We start from the raw sequence: 13,287 nt of genomic DNA, 5'->3' as shown, positions 1-13,287 counted from the left end.
GAGAATATCCCCCAGACAGTGCACAGTGACCACAGTCATTCACTTTTTTTGGACCTTACAGGAGCGAATAAGTGAATTTTCAAACACTGAGGACATGCAGGTAAGTCAGCAAAAAGAAAAAAAAAATGCAGCCAGTCCAAGGGACATTGCTCGGTCAGTAATCTAGAGGTGGTGATGAACTGTGACCTCTTTCTCCTGTTTTATTTTCCCTGTTGGACTGCCTGCTGTGATGTGCAGTGACAGTGACATCTGCTATCAGAGAAATACAGATGCATAATGGTGTTTAAGTAGCAACTTATTAATGGCATTTCATTTGTCTGCTGCAATCTAGTGTCTGTTAAGAGACAAATATATAATTACATTTTTAATTACATATTAGAAGAGTTGTTCTTAATGTTTTATCCTACAGTAAGAGCCTGCTTCAAAGGACCTCTGCTTGGTTTTAAACCTATCTGAGGATGGACAGTAGTAGGCTTTACATTGTTTGTACACTGACACCTCACTTGAGTTAAGTAAAATTTTAATTATAGAAGGACTAAAAACACAAACACACACACACACACACACACACACACACACACACACACACACACACACACACACACACACACACACACATTTAATATAAAGACAGCACATAGTTGTTTCAAACACTTACATATGTTTGTAGAATGTATATTGAATAAAATGAATCAAGCATGAACATTTTCAATAGCTGTAAAATAGTCTGTAGAACTGGAACACTGGAAATAAATCATTAACTTTGGCAGCAGTTTTTCTTCCTATTGCATGCTATTTAGAGTAACACTAACATCCAGAAGTAGTAATGCTAAAACAAAATCCGAGTCCTTAGTCACAACTTAGTTTGTTAATGTTCTCAAATCCTGAAGTAGTAAGAAACTGTATCTTACCTTGAATCCTATAGATACAACAGTGTCTCACATATGACTTTAAGGTTCTGTACCTGAGTTTCTAGGGCTGGCCCAGCTTTGAAAGAGATGCGAATGCTCTGAAATGTCTACATTGAGGAAGTAACAGCTAAGAAAGTGCTTTGCTCAGCTGAACCAGACTGCTGTTAAAGCTGTGTTTTTTTTAATACTTGTTATGTTATGAGACGTTGAATAACAGAATATTACTATGTTATTTGACGAGACATTAAATATCACAATGTTGCTCACACCACCTTATAGAGCAGAATTCACAGTTTCTGCCTCTGTAGGTTCAAGAAAAAACAAAAGATGTCGAAGTATCTAAATAATGGAGTGCATGGAGGGCATGATTAAGCTCCAATATCAAAAGAAAGACAAATTACTTAAGTGCTACTGTGGCACGAGACCCTAAGACTTACATTATTATTAATCACTTGACAATAGTTCACCACCTTTCTAATTACTGTTAATAGTGCGTCTAGTGCTAGGAAACAAGTACTTGCAGTGCAACCAACAAACGACACCATCAGAAGTAGAAACAGCTTTGTTTCTGCCTGTTGTGCTGGCCTGTGAGGTGTCCCTGCATTCAGCTCATAATGTTTCCTTAAACTTGTTAGATTTTCTGATGAATTAATGAAAATTACAGTCAATCAAAACTGCTAGAAATAGAGTTTAATCCTTGTTATTGCCCAGAAATGCATATTGGTGTAAAATCTGAAGTTCTATTACTGTTTTAATTGAAGTAATTTTTAAAAACTCTCCCTGAATTTTATCTTTTATTCTCTTAATGAATACTAAACAGATAAGACACTGCATTACCTTACTATCATATTATTTATTCAACACAGACTTTTTGTAACTTTTTATCATTCCAGAATCCATCCATCCATCCACAACCTCTTTTTCCCATTTTTGTACATGGGGTGGGGGTGTCACTTCAACACTGACAATCATCTAGAGCCAAGGTTTCCACTACTGGGTGGCTAGCCCTGTCTCGGTAGTTCTTCATGATTGCAGAATGATTGTTGCATTACTTCTGCAATATGAAAATAATAGTTATGAAAAAATGGATCTTTTTCCATTCAGAGAAAAATATGGCCATCGTTGAACCAACCTTCCTTGGTTTCTTTCTGCTGCACTTCTGATGATATCTGCTGCACAGTGCATAGTGCTACTCCTTTCATAAGTTCACAGATTTATAAAGCTCATAACACAGTATTAGAACATTGACCTTAATTACCTAGCTAATACTCACCCACCATCAAAGGGCAGTTGTTTCTACAAGGGGAGAAAACTAGTTAGGCCTGGGATGAATTTACAGTCACTAATCCAATCATCAAGGTGTGCCTGAGAAAACGTGAGGATATTGCTCTGTGGTAGGTTTCCAGCATGACCACATTACTTGAATGTGCAAAGCCAGCTACTTACAGCTATGGGCCCTGGGGTTCTCCCTCTGCATAAATCAATCATCACATATAGGTTCATAGGTGTATAGTAGGCTAACGATCACCAGGGCTTTTATAAACCAAGCAGTGCAGCCAGTCCAATTGCATCTTTATGTGTCATTGGCATTTATTAAAAGGGGTATGTTAGGTTAAGTGGGGGAGTATGTTAGTTTGAGCATTACTGACTACCTCTATCTATCAGGGACATTGAGGCTAGACCTGGCGTGAATTTCTGATTTCTCATCCATTGGTCTAATTTGCCATCCATTGATGTCAAGACACTTTCTCCTTTTGTTCACCCACAAAGTGCTAGCACCTTGAAAGATATTAATAAGTCAATGTTCAAAGTTCCTGTGCTGGTTTCCATTACTCTTGTCTCTTTTCCTCTTCATCTCTTTCCATTTCTCACTCTTCCTCTCATTCTATTAGGCCTAACTTCTTCCATTCCCTCTGCAAACCTAAAGCTATCCATGCATGGCAGTATAACAGTTAGTTATTGCATACACTTTTTGAACTAACCAATTCAAAAATCCCTGCTTAACTGACAAAAATAGTATTCTCTACACTTCACTGCCTCAATTAACTTGGTTCTCTGATTTGGTTCCTAGCTGAAGTACCTTCTTTATGGAATTTATTTGTCCACCCTGCTATCCATACAGGTTTTCAAGTTGGGTTCTGTTTTCCTCACGCATCTCAAAGTAATATAGCTAGGTGAACCGTGAATCATCTAAAATTGCGGTATATATCCATGTGTTCTACATGTGAATGTGTGTGTGTGTTTGTGTGTGTGTGTGTGTGTGTGTGTGTGTGTGTGTGTGTGTGTGTGTGTGTGTGTGTGTGTGGTTGCTATTGTGCTATTCGCAGTTTTGCGTGTTCGGGTATGTGGGTGTTCGGCTATTCAGTCGTGAAAAACTAAAAGGGATCAAGGGGATTATATGTCCTTCCTCCCTTCCTCCCTCCCTGTCTGATTCTATGGTTAGCATCATCCATCTGAGAAACCAAATCTGCAAGCAACTTTTCCCCCAAACCGATGGTCTCAAAAATTGCCAGCCATGAATCTTCTAGCTTGGCATCATCTTGGCCCACTGCACAAGAGGGAAACACTGCACCAGGACTCATCTTCTAAAGGAGCTACAGATTCCATGGGTCCCCAACCTGGGTCAGAGAAACTCAACAAGAAAAGAAACATACTTCTAAACAAAGTGGTAACATTTAAAATTATAGGGGTGCCATAAAGATATTAAGCTAAGATGCTGGACTACGACAAGTGAGTGCCACTGTCTGAAGTTATTTTCACTCTTGATAGGATGTATAACTTACAGTCTGTGCACTAGCTCAGGGTTTTGTCACCTTAAAAGTTTTTAATTTGGACACTGACTTTGCTGTTAGTAATATTCTCTATTCTTGAATTATTTTGCAAGTGTTAAAAAGAACACTTTATTACCATTACCACTTGGACTTGTTTCCAGTTACTTGTTGTCTATTGTTTTTTTTTAGTTGAATAACTTGGAATTGTATTTCTTGATGTTAATCTGTATTTACTTTAGATATGATAGCATTAGTTTCTTTAAATATTAGAGGATTATCCTTTCTGTGGAAATATAAAACAATAAGAGATTGGCTCAAGAAACAGGGATGTGCTGTTTTTTTTTGGACAAGAGTCTAAAACGGCTAATAGACATGCCAGCATGTTGCCCACCTTTTGCAGGGATTGTGATTTTTCAGGATAATCTTAAACCTAAATGAAAATCAGGGGTAATTTGGGAGGTGAATGCCTCTTTTAACTGGAAGCTTATTCATACCTGAACTGATAATAATAGTAGATGGAATATTGAACTATTCTCTGCTAAAGGTGCTTCGACCCTTGGTTCTGTCTCTGGACTATATGATGATCTACCTTTTTTTCAGATTTATTTAAAAATTTAGGGGTAGAATTACCGTGGATTGTTGTGGCAGAAGACTTCACTGTTGTACCAGATTCAGTTAGGGATAGATCAAACCTATGTAACAGAACTCATATTAAAGCCAAGAAAACTACAAAAGAGGTTTGTAATCAGTTAGCATTAATTGATATGTAGACACTAATAACTACCAGGATACAGTGTATACCTTCAGCTCTCTGTTGGGGACTTCAGGGAGCAGAACTGATAATCTCTTCAGCTATGTTACCTTATGTTACTGACACATTGATAATTCCAGCCTTAAATACTAACCATGTTAATTACAGGTATATCCCTATCTCTGACACATTGATAATTCCAGTCTTAAATTCTAACCATGTTAATTACAGGTATATCAATATCTCTGACACACTGATAATTCTAGCCTTAAATCCTAACCTTGTTAATTACAGGTATATCCCTATCTCTGACACATTGATAATTCCAGCCTTAAATACTAACCATGTTAATTACAGGTATATCCCTATCTCTGACACATTGATAATTCCAGTCTTAAATTCTAACCATGTTAATTACAGGTATATCAATATCTCTGACACATTGATAATTCCAGCCTTAAATCCTAACCATGTTAATTACAGGAATGTCCATATCTCTTCACCCTGATGAAAGAAGACTCTGTAGACTGGATCTTTTAATACTGAAAGAGAAATAGTACAACATTGTATATATATGAATCCTATTACAATTATGCCATTTGAGATATGATGAGGATCTTTGAAACTGGAACAGAAGAGTCTCTGTTCTGGAGCAAAATGTTTGCTCCTTGATTCACTAAACAATAAAAATGTTCACATAAGAGTAACTAACTAAGGATTTCTGGAGTTAGTGCATAACAACTCATTTTAAGTCAAAAGCTCTAATGGTGGAATATAAAGTGTCCCATAAATGCCTCAGTATTCTCCTTAAGGAGAAAGCACAACTCTGCCTAAAGCATGTTGCAGGACAGGGATGAGCAGCTGGAAGTAAACCTGGTAAGTTTCTTGCTCACAGACGCAAGCTAACGAGCAATCTGTTACTATCCCAGATGATATTTCCCACTGTGGGTAGAAATGATGTTACACCAGGGGGATCAATAATGCCTTTTACATATGCTTCAAGAGATTTTATAGTGATGCTAACAGTAAAGAAGACCTACCTGGGTTGTTTGGTACTCTTTGCTGGAAAGTTGATCCACCATCTTTTTCACCACATCCTCGGGCAATTCTCTCTAACCTTACATAACAGCAAGAGTCTAAGAAAGCCTTATTATCTTTTTAGACTGCAAGAGCTCCAGGGCTGAATGGCCTAAATAAGGACATTTTTAATGCTTTGCCAGGTCTGTTAATGTCATACTTATCAAGATTATGCTGGCTTTTTTCAAACTTCTCGATCCATCAACTTTTCCTCCACCATTTCTTCTACAGTGCTTATCCCTATGATTCCTATGATAAAAGCTTGACTGGGAATGAATGTTAGTAGGGAAACTATAGAAGAATATTAAGGGAAAGATAAAGGCTGGTAAAGTATGATGGAGTCTAAGAGTGGAAAAGTGGGAGGGAGTAAAGAATAGCAAATGAGAACACTAGCTGTTAACATCAAGCACGATTACAATCAGGTGCTTGAGAAGTGAATGTCAAAAATTCATCTCAAGAATGAAATGTGAGACATGAATTTCTTGGCACTACATACCCAGAACACACAGCACCTGTTTATAGGTTCATAGTTTCATAGGTTTGTACTAGGCTAATAGCCCTGGCGCCTTTACAAGCCTAGCCCATAGGATTACCTTGACATCGTGCCACCTGACCCTAGTTCCTAGTGCCTCTGTCAAGCAGAGCCACTGGAGTGATCCCTCGGGTGACTGTAGGTGTGTGACCAGGCACCCAATCATAATCCTTTGTAATAGATGGGAAATATTAACTAACTTTCCTCATACAAAAAAGATGAACGTCAGTCTTCTTTTAAAGGAGCTACTGTTTCCATGGGTCCCCATGCTGACAGGATCTGTAATAACTTTTAAATCTGTTGTTTGAATAGTACTGTGCTTTGCTTCACTGCCATTTGTTTGTAGGGTCTTTGTCTGAAAAGATTTGAAACCTACATAAACTAAAGCAATGCTGGTGATTCCCTCTTCTGTGAGAAAAACCTGTATTTTTTGTCTGTGACTGACAGAGCTGCTTTCTGATACCTGCTCCAATTTGTATTCTGTTTTAAGAAATCTACCTGGCTTGGTGTTTTTTTCTATGTGAGAGGTGGACACAGATTATCTAGGCTGCATATTTCACATTTGTTTTTCATTGGTTAAATTGTCTCTTGAGTAATACTTAAATACCCAGTGAAACTCTGGGCCTCTGTCTTTGAATGATTTAAAGCCTGCATAAACTAAAGCACTGCTGGTGATTTTCTGCAGGGTGAGGCAACCTATACTTTTTGTCTGCAACCTTTTAGAGCTGCTTTCTAATACCTGCTCCATTTTGTTTTCTTTTTAAGAAATCTGTTTGGTCTAGTGTTTTTTTTTTCCTATGTGAAAATTGGGCACAAATTATCTAGGATGCTCATTTCACATGTTTTCATTGGTTAAACTGTCTCTTGAGTGATACTGAAATTCTGTCAGTAGACACACTACCTCTCACACAAACATGAGGTCATGACACATAAACCTTCAAATATGGAGGGACTCACCAGAAGCCTACCAAAATATCAGAGACATCCCAAATCTAAACCACTTGGCACACAGTGCTATGTAAATAGAAATCACTTCACATAATAACACATACACTAGTGTCTCAGCAAATAAGCCCCTAAAGCAAAACACCTCAAAACCTAACATATTGGTCATAGGCAAATCCATAGTGAGACACACAGATGTCCCCCTCACCAGGATGGACAAGGAGAAGATCACAGTTAACTCCCAGTCAGGTGCCAGGATCCATCAAATCACACATCACTCAAGTCACTCAACAAGTACCATTATGACTCTGTCATAGTCCGTGTTGGGGTAATTACTTGAGCTGTATCTCTCAGGACTATATGAAGAGAGACATGACTGAACTCTCAGATTATGTTTCCCAGGCAGGTATGATTACAGCCCTAAGCAGCATAAACAAAAAATGGAGCCTAGCTTGACATATTTTATTTTATTCTGTAGCTGGAATTTTAGTGGGTAATCCAGCATTCTATTTATTTCATAGTCAGCTTAACAAGTATTGTTAACAATATTTTTGTGATGAATGTACTCATTCCTATTATATATTTATATTTTCATTTCATCTTTTTATAACATATACAGATTTAAACATAAGTTGCACATGCAAGGAAAATGAATGGACTGTTTTGGTTTTAATAGTATGCTTCTAATAAGTTGATTTCTCTTATTTAATTAATTTAACAAGAGATCTTAATATGTGACATTATATAAATGAGTTTCCCTGTATCAAAATCTTATTCTGATGAAGTCCTGATTACAATAGGACAAAGGTGCTTAATCTTAGAAAGTTGTAATAAAGTGTTTTAACACTGTGTTTTAGTTTGGTCCTCCATCTGTGTGCAACACGCTGCCTGCCCATCATCTTTTTATTGGCTTCACATTTATTTTAGGTTTCTACCCTGTTATTTTGTTTAGAGTGTTACAGCTGTTAGAGCTGCTCTTTGCTGTAGGATGTGGTTCTTGATGACTGCCGTTGGCAGTGCCATATGGTGGTGAGCGGCTGACTTTGTTTTACAACAGTGAAGTTTGTACAAGTACCTGCTATAACATTGCTATTTATCTCTCATCTCTGGAGCTTAGTCAGAGCTCCACATATATTGCAGGAGTGAAATGTGCCTGGCACCCCTTTATTCCTTTACTTTTAATAAATAATGCAAATATGTAAGTACAAAAACATGCAGCTTAGAAGTAATGATAATGCAGATAATAATGTAGGAAATAATTATGTGTTGCAGAATAAAACACAAAACGCCAAATATTACCTTCTGAAATAATAGCTGTTTAAAGAGAAGAATGAAGATTAAGTTTCATGGCTGTTAATATACATACATACATACATACATACAAGTGTTTCAGGCATGGGCATTAATGCCCTTCTAGCTTGCCAATATACCAAAACACTTGTTCCCGTAATAAGTGTCCAGGCTGTTCTTAAAAATATCTAAACTAGTACTTTCTTTAATGTAATTTGGTAGTCTGTTCCATGCATTAGCTACTCTGTCAGAGAATCAATTAGTACACTTCTCATTCCTATAGAACCTTTTTTTTAATTTCTCCAAGTCTTTTGGGTTTCTAATACCATGATGGGAATGGACCCCATTCCTAAGTCAAAGTAGGATTAAAGTATATGAAATTAGTATTGTTTCACTCTTTGACATTAGCCAGAAGTTCTTTTCGGAGCACTCGCAATGTGCCCGGTAATGACTCCTTCTGCAATTCGTATGGTGTTACATGAATTGGTAACATATCTAAATACAATTGTAAATTATTTTTTATAAGACCAGTTGCTACTACTACTACTGGAACTGTCTGGGTATCTTTCTTCCACATGGCTCTCATTTCTGCCTGCAGATTCAGGTATTTTATGACTTTGTGTCTCTCTGTACGCAAGACACTGTAGTCACTGGGTGTGGCGACTTCAGTTATCAATGCTACTTTTGTCTTCTTTTCTTGGACCACTATATCTGGTTTTCTAGCATCAATATTTGGAACAGTTGGTACTGGCTGATCCCATGTGGTATAAACTTCATCATTTTCTATGATTCTCTGTGCCTCATGTTTCTAGTATTTTTCAGCCAGTTCGATATAATATTTGCACAATCTCCAGTGTAACAGTCTTGCCACATTATTGTGCCTTTTAGTATACAGTCCATCTGCCATTAGTGCGTCACAACCAGCAACAAGGTGTGTGACTATTTCCAATTCAGTTTTACAAAACCTACATATGTCTGTTTCTCCCACATGTTCAATGAACTTTGTAAACCAGCGTGTACGTAGCCCCCTAACTTGGACTGCCAAACGTCCAGTCTGGTGGACCCCAGCCATTAACAAACTTTACAGTAAGAGGAGAAAGCTATTACATGATAGAACAAAATCCATAAAAGGGAAGTCACCCCTGATCATTATTAGTAAAAAAATACGAGCACTCATAAAATCAACTAAGGCCAATTTTGAGAGAAAAATTGCCATGGATTCAAAGGACAATCATAAGGCCTTTTTCAGCTATGTTAGGAACCTGGGTGGAAACTCCCAGATATGCTCAGAATTAGTCCAAAATGATACAAAAATCACTGAACCCACAGACATTGCCAACATACTGGCAGACAGGTTCAGTGCAAACTTCACCCCTCTCTCCCCCCCTAAAGGAGAGATAACTATCCCAGCGGAGTGTAGCCTCCCAGACATCTCAAATGCGCAGGTGAAAGCTGCTCTCTCTAAAGCTAAAAACACAGCATTGATGGGACCGGATGGTGTCCCCAGATGTGTGCTACACAAGCTAAATGAGGAATTAAACCCGCACATAAGGCAGCTGTTTAATCTCAGCCTTACCACAGGATACGTGCCCAAGGAGTGGCATATGGCAACTGTGGTCCCACTCCACAAAGGCGGTGCCTTTACGGACCCTGGTAATTACCGCCCCATAAGCTTAACAAGTCTAGTCTGCAAAGCTATGGAGAGGATCATAATGGAGCTCATAAACAAAGATATAGGGGACTTGCAGACATTGGACCTGACCCAGTTTGGCTTCGTCAAGGGCAGATCATGCCTTTTGAACTTGGTCAACTTCTTCGAAACAGTCACCAAGGCCATTGATGAGGGAAAGGCAGTCCATACAGCCTACCTTGACCTTGCAAAGGCTTTCGACACAATACCCCACTCGGGTATTGTAGAAAAATTTACCAGCTTAAATGTAAACCCATATGTCACAAGATAGGTTGCAAACTGGCTTAAGGACAGAACCCACAGGGTTAGAGTTGCTGGCACTATGTCAGACTCCAAGCCGGTCACAAGTGGTGTCCCACAGGGCTCGGTCCTTGCCTCCCTATTGTTCGGCATCTACTTCTCAGAAGTGCAGGCCAACATGGGAGGACTTTGGCTGACAAAGTTTGCAGACGACTGCAAACTGGGCGCCATAGTGGAAAGTGCATCGGACACGGATATCCTTCAGAAGGGACTCACGGAAACAGATAGCTGGTGCCAGAGCCATGGCCTGAAGTTAAACGCCAAAAAATGTATAGTCATACCCTTTGGGAAAAACAAGGTAACCCCATGCTACCATATAGGTGGCAATCCACTAAGCACAGAAGAGGTTATCAGGGACCTGGGGACCCAGGTTGACAGTGGCCTTTCTTTTGACACTCACATTGCTAAAGTGGTTAGAAAGACCTTCTACATTGCCCACCTGATCATGAAGGGATTCACATCCAGATCTAGTGAGGTCATTGTTCCTCTGTACTCTTCACTTATCAGACCAATGATCGAGTACAATGCCCCATTCGGGATGTATCTCACCCGACATCTGCAGCAATTGGAGAGACCCCAAAAGTTCCTCACCAAAAGGATAAAGGGACTCCAAAATCTGTCATATGCTGCCAGATTGAAGAAACTCCAGCTCTATTCAGTCGCATACCATCTGCTCAGAGGTGACATGTGCCTGACATACAAGGCCATGTCCAACCCGGAATTAATGGACATGCTCCACCTCAAAAAATCCAAATCCACCATAACCACTAGAGCAAGCAACTTAAACCTTAACACGGATATAAATAGGATGTGCTGGAGGGATAGATTTATCACTCAGAGACTCCCTATGCTGTGGAATAAAATCCCGGTCCATGTGAGGCAGAGCACCTCGCTGGCTCTGTTCAAGAGAAATCTTGACCTGTGGATGGGAGATCGTAGGTTTACCCCGGGAATCATCTCTGTGTCACTGCTGGACAGAGGCACAACAAACTAATGGGTACAGTATTTTTTCATATAAGGGGTGTCGTAAGCCACAAAACTTTGGGCTAGGCTTATAAATGCCTTAGGGCAGATAGCCTAGTATAAACCTATGAACCTATGAACCTATAATATTGACCTTTCATTTCATGATGTGAATTCACCTCTCCTTAACCATTCCTGTGTTTGTTCTTGATCAACATGAGGCTCTTCCAGATGTTTTCTATACTTGTAACTATATTTATGTTTTTTCCACATTTCTTGCCTTCTCATCTGGTCCTTCACCCTATATTTTTTCTTTTGTTTTTTAGCACATTCAGTTGCTCCCTGTTTTTTATCCACCTCTGGTTTGATTTCCATTCCTGCTTGATGTTGATATGCTTCTGCTAAATTAAGCAGAGATATCATCTTAGATTTATTCTACTCATGTTTCAAAACTTTCACTACATTTGGATCCTGTGAGGTCAGCAGATATGTGTGGAGTTCCATGATTGTAGATTTATACATGCAATCAATTTCAAGGAGGCCCATCCCTCCTTCAGAGCGGGGAATATATAATCTTGGTATACACTGATTTTTATAAATCATTTGGTAAGCATGAAGCATCCTTCTTGTTTTAATATCCAATCTAGCCAACACATTTTGGGGCCAGTCAATCACTCCAAAACTATAAGTTAGGACAGGAAGATTGATTTATGGCTTGGATCTTGTTCCTAGATGTCAATGCTGTTTTCAGGATTAATTTAAGTCTTCTAAACTACTCCTTACTGAGCTTTATTCATATTTGTTCATGTTTTATTGCTAATCCTTCATCAATTCCCAAGTATTTATACACTCCCTCTTGCTCAAGTTCTTTTATATCACATTCTTGTCCCAAACTTATGTTTTCCTGGTGCTGCAGTTTTCCTTATTTAAAGGTTGCTTTTGCACATTTATCAAGACCATATGACATTCCAATATCACCTGAAAAAGTTTTGACAACCTGCAGCTGTGCTTTCAGTTCCTCATCTGATGAGCTATACAGTTTTAAATCATCGACAAAGAGAAGATGAGAAGTCATTAGACTTTGTTGTTTTCTAGAAGCCAAATTGTAGCCATGGTCTAAGCTGTTAAGTAAACAGCTTAATAGATTAATGGCAAAGCAAAATAGCAACGGTGACAGAGAGTCACCCTGGAATATCCCCCTTTGAATTTTTATCCCTGGGATAATAATCTGTCCTTTATCATGGCTTAATTGCAAAATGGTCTGCTACTGTTTCATGTTTACTGTAATGTAGTCAATCAGTGTAGGGTGTATCTTATACATTTTTATGCACTCTTCTATCCATGAATGTGGGATACTATCAAATGCTTTTTTGTAGTCAATCCATGCCATACTTAGATTCTTCCCCTTCTTTCCATTCCCCACTATAACTTTGTTTAACAACAAACAATCTTTTGTTCCATATGACTTTCTTTTATTGCCCTTTTGTTCTACTGCCATAATTGAGTTTTCTTCTAAACGACTATAAACTCTGTCAGCGTCATTTCTCGTATATAGTTTGTACATTATTGGAAGACAAGTTATTGGTCTATAATTTTTAGGGTAGTTTGCAACTTCACTCTTAAGTAAGAGCATTGTTTTTCCTGTTGTTAACTAGTGTGGTGTGTGTTCAGGGTGCACATATAAATAACTCTTACTCATGGCTAAGTCCTTGTGCAAAGAAGTTAATACTTGAAGCCAAAAGTTAGGTACTGCCTCTGGGCCTGGGGTTTTCCAGTTAGAGGCTTTTCTCAACTTTGATTCAATCTCTCTCTCTCTGGCTGTTATTTCATCCCATTTCATAACCTGTACCTTTAAACTTCTTATTCTTTCTTTTACTTCTTCTATCCATTTAGCATGTTTGTTATGTTCCACAGGATCTCCATAGATACTTCTCTAAAATGTATCTACTTCCTCTTTTTTTGGTGGTCTTTCAATTCCTTTTACCTTATTTCCCAATTTTCTATAAAAATTTTTGGGTCATCAATAAATTGCTTATTTTGTGCTTTTCTCTTGTATT

At 38.4% G+C, this 13,287-nt stretch overlaps 1 protein-coding gene across 2 annotated transcripts in view; it reads right to left on the bottom strand.

Annotated features, from left to right (window-relative positions):
* The window catches only part of LOC122817559 (complement C1q subcomponent subunit C-like), a 48,134-nt gene extending 47,080 nt beyond the window's left edge, over positions 1-1,054 (bottom strand). Inside the window, exon 1 of one of the 2 annotated variants that reach the window (XM_044090595.1) lies at positions 965-1,054. The gene's annotated coding sequence lies outside the window, so the exon portion shown is untranslated. Of the gene's footprint in view, positions 1-911 lie in introns of both variants that reach the window. The other variant, XM_044090594.1, reaches the window with a different exon arrangement.
* Between the last annotated feature and the right edge of the window lie 12,233 nt (positions 1,055-13,287).

Source organism: Protopterus annectens, chromosome 13.part0, assembly GCF_019279795.1.
Source record: "Protopterus annectens isolate FY-2018-M chromosome 13.part0, PAN1.0, whole genome shotgun sequence".
NCBI classification, from domain to species: domain Eukaryota; kingdom Metazoa; phylum Chordata; order Ceratodontiformes; family Protopteridae; genus Protopterus; species Protopterus annectens.
The sequence above is the reverse complement of the archived record's forward strand: the minus strand, read 5'-3'. Positions and strand labels throughout refer to the sequence as shown.